General features: G+C 40.7%; 1 protein-coding gene across 3 annotated transcripts in view; it reads left to right on the top strand.

Moving 5' to 3' along the window:
* PTPRG (protein tyrosine phosphatase receptor type G) overlaps positions 1-16,169 on the top strand; it is a 701,636-nt gene that overhangs the window by 199,981 nt on the left and 485,486 nt on the right. The gene's annotated exons all lie outside the window — the stretch shown is intronic.

A 16,169-nucleotide genomic window follows, 5' to 3' on the forward strand; every position in this document is an offset into this window, starting at 1 on the left:
TATATATATATATATATATATATATATATATATATATATATATATATATATATATATATATGTCTGGGGGTGGGGAGGATTAATTCTTTGAATGATCTTAACTTTGCATACACTACCCCCCAACATTTAATCTTGTTTCATTCAGATCATCTCTAATTTCTATGGAAGTGGCTTCATAAAGCATTTAAAATGAGCTGTGATTTGAGATCTTCTTTTAAAAAATGGAAATCGCATTTATCCGGGTTAGAATTTTATCTAGAATTATAGCTTAATAACTCATAATATTATTTTTAATTTCATATTTTAATGCAATTAAAAGTTGGCTTTTTAAATTTCAGAGCAGCAAGCAAGCTTTTTAAACTTTCTTTTGCCTGCCAAGGAATGGTTTTTTTCCCCTTGGCATGGATGATGAAAGTGCCCTTTGTCACACCTCCTTTTACCTTCTACCCTTGTGTCCTGGGCTTTTAAATTCTGTTTGGCAGACTTTTCCCGCCTCCCTCTTTACCGCCCACCGGACCTACAGAAGTTATCCGTACCTCTGGCTCTTGTTTCTGTCCTGGGACAGCTGAATCTCCCATTTGCCATGGCCTCCTTTATTTCTCCAACTTTTTGTGTTTCATGTTTGGGGAGGCTGGTGAGGTGGAGGGAGTCCCGTTCAATGAAAGGAAAGTGGACTCTTATCTCTTGTACGCTGTACAAGAGACTTTAAAGAAATCAGAACAAAGAGAAGATAAGAGGCATTATGATGAAACTTTGACAGTTGATCATAATGAAACTTTTAGTTCTCATAATGTTGAGTGGAGGCTGGAAAATCTGCCAAACTCTGTGTTCAAGCTCAAGTTTGCTCTCACATCTAAGAGGGGAGAAAAAAGGGGTTGTGGAAACTTGAGCACTTTATCTCTCTGTCTTTTTTTTTTTCTTAAACTTTTTATGTAAGTTGAAAGGCATATTAATCTCATATTCTGGTAGTTTCATTGGGACCATATAAGCTGTCCTTTACATGTGACTTCCATGTGTTAACTCACATTTAAAGATCATGAGGATGCTGAGGGTTATTACTCTAATCCGTTGGCTTCTCTTGTAACTTATTTTGTTTTGCCATTTAATTATCATGGAGATGAGATATAAATCCAATACCAAAAATAATTATTGGACCTCCACAACTCATTTTTCATACGTTGGCTTAATGTGCTCCTATTCCAGTGAACTTTGGGAACAATGTTAAAATGATATTCCCTCTTCCTCCCTGTCCTCCTCTGTTTTTATTTTTTATTTTTTTATAAGAGAGAGAGTGTGCATACCTATGTGTGTTTTGTGAGCAGGGAGGGCAGAGGGAGAGAGAGAATCTTAAGCAAGCTCCACACTCGGTGGGGAACCCAACCTGGGGCTCAATCTCACAACCGTGAGATCATGACCTGAGCCGAAATCAAGAGTTGGTCGTGCCACCCAGGCGCCTCTCCTCCTCCTTTTTCCTTTGCTGAACCATAGTAGGGTTGGGCAGATATGAAAACTGTGGTAACTACTCTAATCCTTGTTCACACACACAGTGTTTTTCTTTTTTTAAACCATTTGCTTTTTTTGCTAACATTATTCTCTTAGCAATGTAGAATAGATTTTCATCTGAGTCAATACATAAAGGCCCATGTTTTTTTAATAACCACATTTCATTCCATAATATAGATTTAGATGTATCATAAGTCACTCAGACATTTCCTTAATAATGGACATTTGCATTGTGTCCAGCTTTTTTGGACACTACTGAGGGGCTTCAGAATTCATCCTTACATGCTTGTGCTGTTCTTTTTGTTAAGGAGATCATCAAAAATAAGGGTGCGAGATCAAGGAATATGGTGTCACTTTTCCCCATGCACTTCAGTACAGGGCTTTTCAGATCTGATTATTTCTCTATCACAAAGAATGGGAGAAATGAATGGAACAACTCCATTATATATAGATTGAAAATAAGTGAATTGGTCAACCATGAAAGAATTGCTTTTATAGCCAAAGACAACATTTAAAACATCCGATGTTGGTTTGCTGAGCTTAAACTTAAAATACACAGGTGCATGTCTTAATAAATATGTATGTTGAGGGCTGGTGTAAGGTAGGGTGTGATAAGGTTGTGTTTGGGGAAATTTAGTCTTCTATAAAATCTTTGGAAGGATTTCTGGACAAATGTTGTCCTGTGGAAAGTATTCTGAAAAAAAGTGACAAATACCGTACTCTAACAATTACTTATTTAAATTAGAAACTTAGGAGATGGAAATTTACCAGATATACTATTAGAAAAATAAAGTGATCCAGTGGTTTGCTTGCCCTGTTATATATTGTTTATAGGTTTGAGAACTACTTATTGCTTGAGCTGAAGAAAAGGAGGGAGGAAGAAGACACACTGATACCTAACTATTGACCAGTGATAGAAAAGTAGTAAAGGACTCCTGTGTGGTGGAAAGTTACAGGGACACTGTAGCTTGGGAGTTTGAAAAATGTGGCCAAAATGAAACATTTTTGGGATGGATGATGGTGAGTGGATAAGTAATACTTTATTGAACATTTCCTTTGTATAGAGGTATTTCAGGTGAATATTGTCTTTTAAATTTCTCCCGTCAATCCTGAGATGAGGGTATGGTTATTGGTGTTCTTTATAGGTGTGCAAATCAAGGAACTTAGGGTTAAGTAACTTGCTTTCTGCTCACTTGTGTATCCTGAGGTCCTCGAAAAAGGTCTGGCACATAGCATGTGGTTAATAAAAATTTGTTCCATGTGTGTAAAATACTTCAAAGCTTCTACCTGCCTACTTGTCCATCCATTGAAGGCTTTGAGAGTATCTAAGAGATTGCAGTCCTTCCCCAAATTTGACCACACAGAACATAGCAAAGCATGACCCTGAAGGAAGATTTAAAAAATAACAACAACCCCCCCCCCCCCAAAAAAAAAACCTAGTTAATTCACTAGGGCAGTGTCTACATGGGTTTGGTGACCACGGGGTCTCCATAGTGAGAGATCTTTGTGCTGGTCTGGCTGGTGCACTGGGAAAGTGTGCCTAGACTGCATGGCTATTCATTTGTATGCTTCAGCTAATCATCTTTGCAGAAGATAGTATGGATGTAAATACCCCATTTGGAATTTGTTTCCTGGCCCTTGGAAGTTTGGCTTTTTCTGTAAGTAATGTGACAGGTGGTACCGGGGCTGTTCATAAGAAGTCCTCACCGGAGCATGGCCAGCGCACGTCAGGGCACGCGGATTCTGGCAGTCTCAGTTTGATGCAAATATCAGATCTGTTCCACTCTGGGTTTTTTGTATGTGTGAGACTGGATATGTCTTGACCACTCTCTTGGGAGATGTCAAAGTTAAAACTATTGTTTCATGATTAGCACCCATATAATCGACTCAGAGGAATGTGACAGGATTTGGGCATGCAAGCAGTGGAGAGGGAAGGGCACTTGACCTCTGGTATCTAAGCCCCACTTTCTGTCCACGCATGGCTATCGATCAGCTTCTCGGGTTACCGTGAAAACACAACCCTAAAAAAGGTTAATGGTGAAAGTGAGATTGAAATGGGTGCCTAAGTGACCCAGGGATTAACTGGGTCTGACCCATTCCCTAAAATGGAAAATTTATTCTTTCAGAACACCTGCTCCATCCAGTTCCAGGTTGGCCCCCTTTCCTGCACTTTCTATAGTTCTTAATTCCCTGGTTGGTGCCCTCTCCCCTCACTCCCCCCCCACCCTCCGCCCCGCCCCACCCAGCCCCAGGAATAATTTTAACCAGCTTGCGATTGAGTGTGATATTTTATCTTTTATTTTTTTATTTCTTGATATTTTATCTTTTAAAGAAAATTCTTTCAACATTTTAAACTTGCAAGGCTTTAGGAATGCTCACATAGCAACACGGCCTGCCTTATTTCTTGAATATGGGTGTATCTTTTTAATAGTACTACAATAATGTTGCAAGACAAATGCTTACCTCATAAGGGAAATCTTCCTTTTGATAATATAGTTGATATAAAAAGATAAACCAAGTCTTATCAAGTGCCCAACAGACTTAAAAATACTTCACATATATAGCTCACTTATGTGTAAAACGAACACTGAAGATCTTGGCTGAGAGTTGAAGGTCCTGGTATCAGTAGATTAGGTTGGTCTGACAAGTTCACATCTCCAGGTTTTTCTTGTTGTCATGGCAGTGATTTGGAGGCCAAATGGTACTATTTGATAAGGGACTGGAATGACTCTCCAATTCGAAAGTGTTTTGCCATTTCCTTCTTTGGGTGAATGAGAGCCATGAGGCTGACCCTCAAAGGTGGATGAGTGTTTGGAGCCCCAAGTTCCCATTATTGTTGGAATTTTAAATTTAGTTTTATTGAACACATGAATATCAGCAGAGGTGCTTTTTCCCTTTGCCAAACGTGAGTAGAAATCCCACTTATCACTTGATGGTTATGGAACATACCAGTTTGTGTCTGTTAACTATTTTCTCTCGATTGGACTACTTCTCAGCCTCAGAAAACTGGGGGAAGCTCCCATCAGTAGTGAGCCTTCTTCCCTTGGGTCTTGCTAGGGCCGTTCCACGTTTTCTACACAGGAAAATCTTTCCCTTTAACAGGAGGTCCAGTTTCTCCGTGGTCTCTCGTTGCAATCATCTATAGCCTTATATTTGCCACACTCTCTGTCTTAGACTTTCTACTGCAGTGCCGAGGACATTTGTTATTCCTGAACGTTCTCTGATTTTTCCTGCAGCTGAATCCTAATTTACACAGATTTTGAATCTGGGATAGCCTCTTGTTGTTTGTGAAAATCCTCCCTGTCTTCAAGACATTTCTTTGGGGCACCTGGGTGGCTCAGTCGTTAAGTGTCTGCCTTCGGCTCAGGTCATGATCCCAGGGTCCCGGGATCGAGCCCCGCATCGGGCTTCCTGCTTGGTGGGAAGCCTGCTTCTCCTTCTCCCACTCCCCCTGCTTGTGTTTCCTCTTTCGCTGTCTCTCTCTGTCGAAATATTAAAAAAAAAAAAAAAAAAAAAAAGACGTATTTCTTTGCCCAGTGTTGCCAGATTTTTCACTTTGCTCCATCCTCCAATTTGAATTAATTATTGTCTGCTTCTGTGACTCCCTTGTTTGTTATTTTTGTGCTGAATTTTAGCTAACCACTAACTGATGCACTTTTGCCTTTTGAGATTCTTGAGGGGCAAACTTTGTGTTCCATTCCTCTCTGAATCTCTGTTGGGTGTAACCTGGTATTGCATACAGAGCTCTGAGTTCCTAAATAAATATTTGAAGTATTTTATTGAATGACATGTCTCTGGAGAACACAGAAACAACATTTCTTCTAGTCAATAAATAATAAAGTGTTTACTTGGTAGCTTTATTTTGTAAAGATCCATACCAGTGCTGTCCAAGAGAGTTCTTTATGATGATGGAGATGTTCTGTTCTATGCTTCCTTACACAGTGGCCAATAACCAGACGTAGTCATTGGACATTTGAAATATGGCTAGTGTGGCTGAGGAACTGAATTTAAATTTTATTTAATTTAAATTTAAATAGTCATGTGTGGCTAGTGGCTACTGTATTATACAGTGCAAGCAGAGAAAGAACTGTTTTAATCAAGATCTTTTCCTCTTTCATTTCAGCAATCTTTTTAAAGCACCTGTTAGGTGACAAGACAATTTTTAGGCCTTGGTGATACCAAGAGAGTTTGGTAATTCTAGGACTCGGGAAGCTCTCATGGTACCGCAGAGAGACCAGCAAGATGCCAGCACTCATTCAAGCAGGACAGTAAGTGTGCTAGTGTTAGAGGAAACAGAGAATTGGGGACACATAGATGAGGGTGGTCAAGCCACAAGGGTTGTTTGCAGCTACAAGTGTGGAATTGGGGGCAGGACTAGAGCGGTCAGTTCCTTCATTCATTTCCTTGACTCTAAGCCCTGATGCTTAAATTTCCAAAGTTTTCAGGTTATCAGGTGTATTTAGCTTATTGAATCTCCAGTGCCTATCACAATACCTGCCATGTGGAAGGCAGCCAGGAAACTTACATTCATTCATTTATTTGCATAGCAAATACTTGATGCTTTGGTGGAGGCCAGGTACCATGGCTCCACTGGAGAACGTGACCCTTTTGGTCCCTGGTTTCATTACAGCCATCTTAGTGGGGCAAGCAGGCAAGACATTGGTGAATATCAGTCGATAAAACTGACCTGTTATAGCCTTGAAGGAAATGAATGGGTCTGGGTTAGATAAAAGCCATCGGGGTCTGTTCTAGGAACAAAGAACATGTGGTGGGAAAAGTGCTTGGCTTGCTCTAACATCTATCTGATGGGAGATCATGGAGGTTGGAGTAAGGTAAGAAAGAGATGGAAGTCTTGTGAGATGAGGTCCCAGAGGGAGGGAAGGAGGAAAGCAGGAGTCACAGGCTACAGAATATTGTAGGATGTAGAAAGAGCACAGAATCCTGGGGATCATGAGAAATCATTAAAGGTGAGCAACTTTTACATTTATTTCAAGAAGAGTTACTTAGAGACACACTCAACACATTTTGAGGAAGGGAAGTTTGTCGAATTTTATTTTATTTTATTTTTTAAAGGTTTTATTTATTTATTTGACAGAGAGAGACACAGTGAGAGAGGGAATACAAGCAGGGGGAGAGGGAGAGGGAGAAGCAGGCTTCCCACAGAGCAGGGAGCCCGGTGCGGGGCTTGATCCCAGGACTCTGGTATCATGACCTGAGCCGAAGGCAGACACTTAACGACTGAGCCACCCAGGCGCCACCAAGTTTGTCGAATTTTAGTCCCTCTGAGAAGTTACTCAACACTATGGTCAGTTACACTGCTATTTTGAGATACCCTCCTTTTGGCCATACATTAAAACCCATTAAGAAACTGCGCGGGGTTCTATATTCTCGTGGGAGTGCTTAAAGCAAAGTAAACTGGGGGGACGTATGGTGAATCCTTGGAGAGACAAGCGTAGAGGACATAATGCTGCACAAGTAGGTTTCGACTGCAGGTCTCATTTTAAAGAGTGAGCCCCCCTGCGAGAGGCACTAATTGTCCAGAAGAGTGTGATTGCTCCTAATTGCCTTCCTAATTGCACATGTGGGTGTTGGGGACTGCAGGCCGGGTGCTTGGCACTGTACATCACAGACGACTTGTCCCCGAAGACACAAGACTGAACTATCTCTCAAGGATGAACCTTTTTTTCGTAGCCCGCACAGGCAGTGGAGATGGAGACGAGAGAGGTTAGGGATGTAGGTTAGTGAAGGGGGTTTTGTAGGCCGGTAGGCGCGAGCCAGCTCAGCACACATCCCACCAAACCTTTCAGCCTGAGGAACATTGTTTTCTTAACTTCTTATTTAAGCTCTTGCTCATTATCAGTAGGGTGTGCCAAGAAGTTTAGATAGCATATAAGCTATTCGTCTTCTGCCCCTGTTTCTTCTTCTCCTAAGTGCTGGCACCTGTAAGTTTTTGCTTGAGGGCTCCATGGAGCCACAGGAAACTGTGAGGGGCAGTTGGGAAGAGCCAGGGGGAAACCCACACCCCTTGCCGACAGCTTTCAGCCCTTGGTTGAGCAGAGTTGGGTAATACTTCCCTGAGTCCTTCCCCTCCCCTGTTGTTTCTTGGGTCACCTCCCAAATGAAGTACTTGTACTCGAATCTTTGTCTCTGGATCTGATCCTGGGGAACCCCAAACTGAGATACTCTACATTAGGAAGAGTTGATCTAACAACTCAGCGTCCACAAAGCTTCATTACTAGACAGGGACGTCACATAGGAAATCTAAGTATGTCTCTGGGAATAAAACGAAGTCAGAGTTATTACATAAAATGTAATCACGTGACGACAATTTATGTGAGATCAGTCATTTAATCCGCAGCTCTGGGCGACGACAATCAGATGTTGCCTTTTTTTTTTTTTTTAGGTAGGAAAGACCATTTTATGAAGCTGGAAAATATCAGAATATTGAGCGGGGGACAGGCAAGACACTAAGGCCCTCAGTGAAAATTTTGGGGATGCTTGATGAAACTATGGCGAATTTCCTTCATGAGACCAAATCAGAGGCAAATTAGATTTGCCTCTGATTTGGTCAGCAAATATTTTATTTGTATGTCTTTGAATTAATTTCCAGCTTTTAAATATAGGGGATTTTAATTGAAAAGGCCAATATTAATATCTTCGTTAAATTAAACGCGCAGTGCACACATTCTAAATGAAACTGTAAAATCAGGCAGTCTGGCGATGCTGAGCCCGCATTTCTGTATGACAGCCATGCTTCCTTCCAGTCGGTTTCTGCTGCTCTGTAATTTCGTGTGCTCTGCCATCTATATTATCTCCCTGGCCCCGTGAGACAGTTGAATTTGCATCCATGATCTAAGAATTTGTTCTCCGTTCATTAACTATTTGAAAACTTAATTCTTAGGCGCTCTTGCCAATTAGCTTTAAATACAGAGATAAAAGATCTATGAAATTAAAATGTGTGCCTGTGTCCATCTTCTTTGTTTTAGAGGGTGATCTACTCAATGGTGTGACATTATAAGTTAATGGGATTTTGTTAACAAAAACATCGATTAGCTCAGATCTCTCCCAGAACGTGCCTCGAGAGGGAAAGGGGAAGTATTTTTGTAATTATGTAGCTCTTAGAGTATCTGACTTGGGTCTCTTTAGTTACATTAGCTACTTTCAGATGACTTCTGAGTGTCTGCCAAAAGGTTGAGGGGAGATGTAGATACTAAACAGGTTTGGGGAGGAATTTCTGCTCACTGATGACCTCTGTAGGAGGAAGGATTCCCTGTCTTTGTATCTGTTGGGAAATTCATGATTGATTCCTTCCTCCCACCTACATTTAAAAGTTCATAAACCTTTAGATGTAGAAGAGTCAGTGAAATGAAATTGCAAATGTTTCATATAAAATAGGTTTATTTGTGTGCACTTTTCAGTTAAAACACTGAAGGATGACTGGGTATATGCATGGATAGGGTCTGTTTTCCTAGGAATTAAATGGTAGGAGAAAACTATGTATCTTCAGTCTGATGATTGCCCTTTGAGTGATCACTGTTTTCAAATCTATTCTGTTTTTATTTTTTGAAACTCATGAGAAATACTCTGTGTTGTGTGGAACAGGGAATTTGGTTCATGTTATCCCTTCCCACATACTGACCACTCTATGCAGAAAATCTTGTCCATGACCATGGTGGACTTTTTGTCAGCATGCTAACACCAGCCACTTCTAGATAAAGGCAAACAGTTGATTTTCAGTTGGATTATTATGAGGATATCATTTATTTAAATTAGTGAATTTGTTAAATCATTAATTATTCTCCTCATTTTTCTTAATAAATGGGATTTAAATTGGTCAGAACTTCTGCTACTTCATGGAGTGAATATAATTCCATCTGCAAGCAAAGGCAACCATGGCAGTTATTTTGTGTAGGATCTTAACAATATTGGGAAACAAGGTACTTTGTGGTTCCATCTTCCTTTGGCATTCATTAAAACTTATTTTAAATGAAAGAAATATGCCTGTCTCATTTATCATCTCTTCAACGTCAGATGTTTATTTTCCAGGTATCACTAGGCTAATTTGACAAACCAATCAGTGCTAATTTAATAATAGACGAGGACAGTGCTTTATTCATCAGTTGAGTCATGTGTTAAATCAGTCAATAAATTGAGTGTGAACCATCAGCCTGGCTGATGAACCCTGCCTATAGTTGGTATTAAAAACAGACAGCAGACAAATAATTTCACCAGTCATTGATTTAAAAGCATGACGTGTGCAAAGACGTTTGGTGTGCGGCTGACCAAGTGTATTGGGTGAGCCGGAAACTGTAAAGTTTTAAGGAGGGGGGTGGTGTTAACTGAGATGGAGTGGTCTAGAGAGACAAGGGCCAAAGAGATTGTTTAAGAGGAATATGTAATCTAGTTGAACTGGGGCATCTTAGAGCCCTCTCTTGCTAATTGATATTTAAGCTGAAGGTTATATCCAGGATCTGTCTTTCTTCCAAGGTAATAATTACGTAGGGTGGTTGTTTATTTCATTTTGTAATTTACATTTTAAAGGATATTTACTGATTATCCACTTTATGTTAAGCACTGTCCTGGGTACTTAAGCACTTAAAGGGTGTTCATTGTAGTTAGGGTAGGAGAGATAACAGGTGACAATTCACGTACTACTACCATGTGGTAACTGCAGTAATAGGCAAGGGTACACTTGGTTGTGGGACCTCGCTATAATCTCTCCTGAGGTGTGGTAGGGTGGACAGGGAAGATTTTTTGGGAGGGGGGTGGCACTTGTGCTGAATCATAATCAATAAATTGAGGCCATCTGGCTGAGGAAAGTGGTGTGTGTTGAGGATAGAGACTGAGACTGTTTGAGTTGGGGTGGGGCTGGGGGCAGCCTGTTCCATGCAGGGAGCAGAGTGTGAGCAGGGTGTGGTGAACAGACTGGCCTTTCTCATTGCTGGGCAGCCCCAGGCAGATCCTGAGCCTTGAAGGAACTTGAGGGCAGGGAGTGGAGATGGATGAGCCTGGATTGCCGAGCAAAGGCTTCATCATGGAGAGCCTTTGTGCCACATTTTGGAATTTGAAATGGAGAGCCATGAGAGGGAGCTGTGCCAGGGATTGACTGAGTTAACCTGAGGATAACCAGAGGGTATCTTGCTGGAAAAGTCCCGCGAATCACTGGCTGTTTGAGCCTGAAGATTAGGGTGGCATGAAGATTTGGGATTCACTGAGACGGCTGAAGGAGAGTTTATAGACCAAAGCCCCCTGAGAAATGCCAATTTTTTAGGAGCTGATAAGGGAGGAGGAACCCCAAAACGAAGTCTAGGGATGGTGTGCAGTGTGAAGTTAGAGTGTCCTGAGGTGAGCCAGAAACTGCTTGGGAAGTTGTAAGGAGCGCCTCACTCACATGAGACCGTCACCCTGTTCTCAGTGGCCAACCCGAACTGCACAGCTCCATGCTGCCCGGGGTGGGGTGGTGCCGACTGGGCAAGAAGTGGCTGCACAAGGATGTATTTTTAAACTCAGAAGTGTATGTGTATGTGTGTGTGTGTGAGAGAGAGAGAGCGATGGAGAGGGAGGGGGTGTGTGTGAGAGAGTGTGTGTATGTGGGAGAGAGAGTGCATGTGTATGTGTGAAAGAGAGGGAGAGAGAGAGTGTGTGTGTGAAAGAGAGTGAGAGTGTGTGAGATGGAGAGGGAGAAAGTGTGTATGTGAGAGAGAGAGAGTGTGTGTGTGTGTGAAAGAGAGAGAGGGAGAATGTGTGAGAATGTGTGTGAGAGGGAGAGAGTGTGTGTGTAAAAGGAATCCCAGAGTTCATTCCTGGAAGGGGTAATGTGGATGGGGAAATCGAGGCTGCATTCGAAGTTACATGACTGTCAGCGTCTGTGAGGCATCAGCTAGTAGAGCTAGTCGATTTCCTAGGTAATCTTTTTAAGTTTCTTGTGCGTGGTACTGGGAAACTAGGGGCTTGATAATTTCATTTAGTGATCATGATCTGTTTCTTCTGCCCTTCCCTTTTTATATGTAGAAGCAAATATCGTTAACAACCAAAATGACCCATATGCTCTCATTATGAGATACAATTCTTTTAAAGAATTTAGTATGCATATCCTTGACCTTTTTTGGAATTAAAAATTATCTTGAAAATTTACCTCTCCATCTGTAATTTCTGTGGTGTGCTCAAGAACAGCTTAATAGTCTGAAAACGGATGAATTTAAAATTAGAGAGTTGAAGGTCGTAACCCAGCAGTGATAACTCAGCTAATGAAATATTCATTTCCAACTACGATGTGGCACTGTATATCAATATGTTGTCACTGTCTGTCATCGTTACGTAGAGCGCAGGTATATTTATGCATTTATAAATAGCTGAGGGGAAAAAAAGAGGCTTAATTACATGCAGAAGCGCGACAGAAATTTTTATGGCTGTGCTTCTCACAGGCACCAGCTAACCATTTTTCCAAGCCATGTTTGTGAATTAAGTATAGGTTCTGCGCATTAACCTCTGCCGTATTTGGTTTTCAGAACGTTGTAATTAGAGGGAGGACAATGCAGGAGATATACGTGCTTTTTTAGGTCATGTCCACACCAGGGGTTTGTTTATACAAATGTAAAATGAAGTGCAGAATTTAGCACTTACCTAGGAAAATCAAACGAGAAACGCTTTGGATTGAATAATCTAGAAAATTGTAGATGAGATATATATATTTATATAATTAGCTTTACCAATTAAGAATGAATTTACTTTAGCAAAAATCAATGTCATTATCCAGATAATTCAAGCTAATTAAAGTCCTTCCCAAATCCTTAGACTTCCATTAGCTGCATGTTTCTGGTTAAAGCAGTACTTTGGGTGTTAAATTAGCTTTATAATTTGTGTCGGTCTTGCTCTATTGTGTTGGTGTAGACCTGGCTTCCATTGATAGTGCACACTTGATAAACAGATGTCCTTTAGGGAGAAAATAAAATGGGGAATATAAAATGTTACACATCAAGTTGAAAGCATGTTGGCACTCATTGACAAATCTTCTTGGAATTCAGCGTGTATATCCAGATACACGAAGACAATAGTAGAGATTTCATTAGAAGTCATGTGAGCAGGTTGAACATATATATATAGGGTTATGATGATAATATCCTAGTGAACAGTCCGTTCTGTACACACACACACACACACACACACACACACAGCAGGGTTCAGGACTCTGCAACCCCTTCCCTTTCTTTGATTTCTGTATTTCCCCTTCTCGTGTAAAAAACCCTTCCTCCTGATTCTGGCCACCCATTAGCCTTTTCCTGTAGCCTTTCCCTAAACCGAAAAGGACAACCACTAATTAGATTTATAAATAAATGCCACCTTCAATGAATGTCATCTGTAGGTTCCCCAAATCATATGTGTATCTTGCTTTTTTTCCCCCATTCACTGTCGAATTAAAAAAAAAAAAAAGCATATTTTTCCTTGTTATTTGAAGGGGGTGGAGTAGGTGGTATTAGATGTGCCTGTCAGAGTAGTTGCTCAGAAATTAAAAGAGGAAGATTTGCCTTGGGCAACTGGCACTTTATTTTAGCTTCTAAAAAATTCATTTTGTTCCTTTTCTTCTTCCTTGTTTGTTCCTAGCTTTTAATGTGAGAAAAGAATAGAGTCGGTAGCTCAGGCTAACCTCATGACCAGGAAGGCCTATGATACAACAAAGCTTAGTTCAGCCAGTGTTTAGCTGTGGGTTGACTTGGTAGCTGAGGTGCGGATGGCATTATCTCATTATCATTTGGTCACTAGATGTGTCCTTCATCTTTGGAGAGCTTTAAGAAACATTTTGAAACAACTAGGCTGGTTGTCCTACTGTTGTAGGAATTCAAGAGTGGCTGGAGAGTTAAGGTAGGGAAAATCTGGAAAAGATGAAAGAAATCCATTTTAAAGATGGGTTTATATCGTTTGGTAGGGTCAGGAATAGGCAGGAGTGGTATTTTTGGAGGAAATGCCTGCTTTTACCTTTGTGGTCCTTTTATTATTATATTTGTTTGATAATTTTTTAAACACTAGTAATGACATATATCTATCACATTTTGGAACTAATATGTTTTAAAGTGATGAGTTTCTGTCTGATTTGATCATGTAGATTTAGGATATCCTAAATCTGAAGAAAATTAGCATGATATCTTTGAAATGTCTCAGTGGGACTAGAAGCCGTACACATTGCAACTGTGCTTGAGTGTCAGGGAAAAATAGATGTGTTCTCTGTTCTTTCTGAATTACCACTCTGATTTTCCACGTCTTGCTGCTGGTCTTTCTAAGCAAAGTACAGTTTCAGTTTTTAACATATATCCCAAAAGGGAAAATAGTAGGTGATCTAATGTGCTTCTTCAAATGTGTTTTATAACATAAACTGAAAGAATCTCTAATTTTTTCCCAAGAGCTAGGTGGTTTGTGTGGAAAAGGGGGGAAAAAAAGAGTAAGCTCTTTAACCTAAGAATCAAGTAGTTTGTTGAGTTTACATCCCCACCTCTGATAAGGTGGTTGTTGAACATCGAATCCCAGTGCTGAATAATGCGTAGTGATTTTTCAGTGTTCATTTGTATTTCCTGTTGATGATTAAAGTTGAAGAAATTATTTTGGAAAGAACTCAGAGACACGGAAAACTCTCTACATGGAATTATTTAAATTGGATGGTTAGTCTCTGTTCTGTCTTGTTCTTGAGTGGACCTAAGGCAGCGTTGGTAGAATCCCACTGTCTCGGTTCGAAAAAAACTTTACTGTGTTTGGTTTCGGTGGATGGGTTACCTCACTGGTGTTTGAAACCGTGAAGGTTGGGAGTGGTATCATTCCTGTTTTGATTTTCAGTGATCTGTGAAGTAGAAGGCCCCTCCTCAGCACAGGACTTTTTACTCATACCGGCAGTAACCGAATCGCCATGGTCTGCTTTATTAGGTCCTTCTGGGGAGCTCATAATTGCTTGATCACTGACCCCATGGACCATAAATGTCTCCCTTTGCCTCTTCTGGACCTTAATGTGCATTCCTTATTAGAAGCCTTTAATTTTGGTGTGATGGACACAATTATATCACAATGGTTCCTATGGAGTTGTTAAAATCAATTTGTTCTTAGAAACTTCTTAAAAGGCCGATTTATTGACTTGATGGGCTGTAAAACTATTTTCGTTTATTAGGAGAATTGCCCTTTTAGGTAGGCACTCGTGCCCACGATGGCTGTTGTAATACCCCTTGTTACCCAGTGGAGTCCTGTTCAAAGTACCAAAATTAGGCCATTGATTCCCCAAGGACACCATCTCCATTGTTGTACTTTCTTCTTGAAGATGGCGCCTGATGTGGGGGGAACTGCCAACATGTGGGTTTGAATGAAAAAAAAGAAAGGTTCTGTAGCAATAGCCAGAATATCTAAAGATAGTAGCTCCGAGTTTGAGAGCCTCCTGCTGCTCACTTCTTCCTCTGTCCTCAAAATTGGTCATGTTGGCCAACTTCTTTTCCTTTCCCAGTTTAATAGCGACGTACTCCCATGGTTCAGAGTGCTATTTTCAGCATCTGGCTGGACTGCATGGGATAGACTCAGTATCAAGACAAAGACTCACCATTTCTCCTGGGGGTTAGAAAGAAGTTCAGGTGCCTAGGACGACTATATTTATTATCACTATTTTAACTGCATGTATCAGACTCCATAGGATCACAGAGGGAAGTAATTGTTGAGATAGTTATAAAAATATTAACATTTGTGACTTGGTCTTACATAACCGTTTTATTAACACATTACATAACAAGATTCTAGTAGAAGGTCTAACAGCTATCGTCATATCGAAGTTGTCATGAATGCCTGTGGTGTTTTGGGATAAATGGCAGCAACTGTAAGGTGAGTGATTTCTGATGATGATAAATTCTCAAGTGCTGCTCATCGTCCTGTGGTTTTGCTGACATATATAAATTGAAGGAAATGCCAAGTGCTAAATTCAGTAACCAGTTTGAGGTGGTTGAGAATAAAACTAATTTCTTTTTTTCATCTCAAGTCTACAGATGACTGGAATTCTAGCTACAGGTTGTGCTAAACCAGGGGTCACCCCCTTTTTCTGTGAAGAGCCACATAATAAATACTTTTGGCTTCATAGGGCATAGAGTCTCCTGTTGCATCTGTCCGGCTCTGCCTCGTGCAAGTGCTTGTAAACAATACCTAAATGAATGGTCAGGGCTGTGTTCCAGGAAAACTTTGTTTAGAAAAAGAGAGACCAGGATTTGGCCCGTGGGCCACGATTTACCGACCCGTTATCTAGATGAAGGCTCTTGCTGAGACTCAACCCTCTCAACTCAATCTGGCTGACAGATTCTCACTTTGGGATATAATCATCGGTACTGTTCTTTGTTATTTTGCATGGGTCTTTCTCATCACTCATGTTTGGGTGCCGTGTCTTACACCCCTTGTATTCCATTCAGTTTAACAGGGGTAAGTCTTGAGCCCTGGTATGTGTGTCTTTTTACAGTGCAAAGATGATCAAGACATAGTCCTGGTCCTGACTGAACCTCCTCCTGGTTAGGGAGACCACAAATGGGTCACTCTAAGTACAGTGTTAACCAGTGCTACAATAGTTAAGCATGAAATGGTACTGGAACCATGAGGAAGACAAAAATAATACCACACTCCTCTTTCACAAGACCTCTTCGTGCTTTTCACTTAAAATTTTA

This window comes from Phoca vitulina, unplaced genomic scaffold (assembly GCF_004348235.1).
Source record: "Phoca vitulina isolate PV1807 unplaced genomic scaffold, GSC_HSeal_1.0 scaffold13, whole genome shotgun sequence".
NCBI classification, from domain to species: Eukaryota; Metazoa; Chordata; class Mammalia; order Carnivora; family Phocidae; genus Phoca; species Phoca vitulina.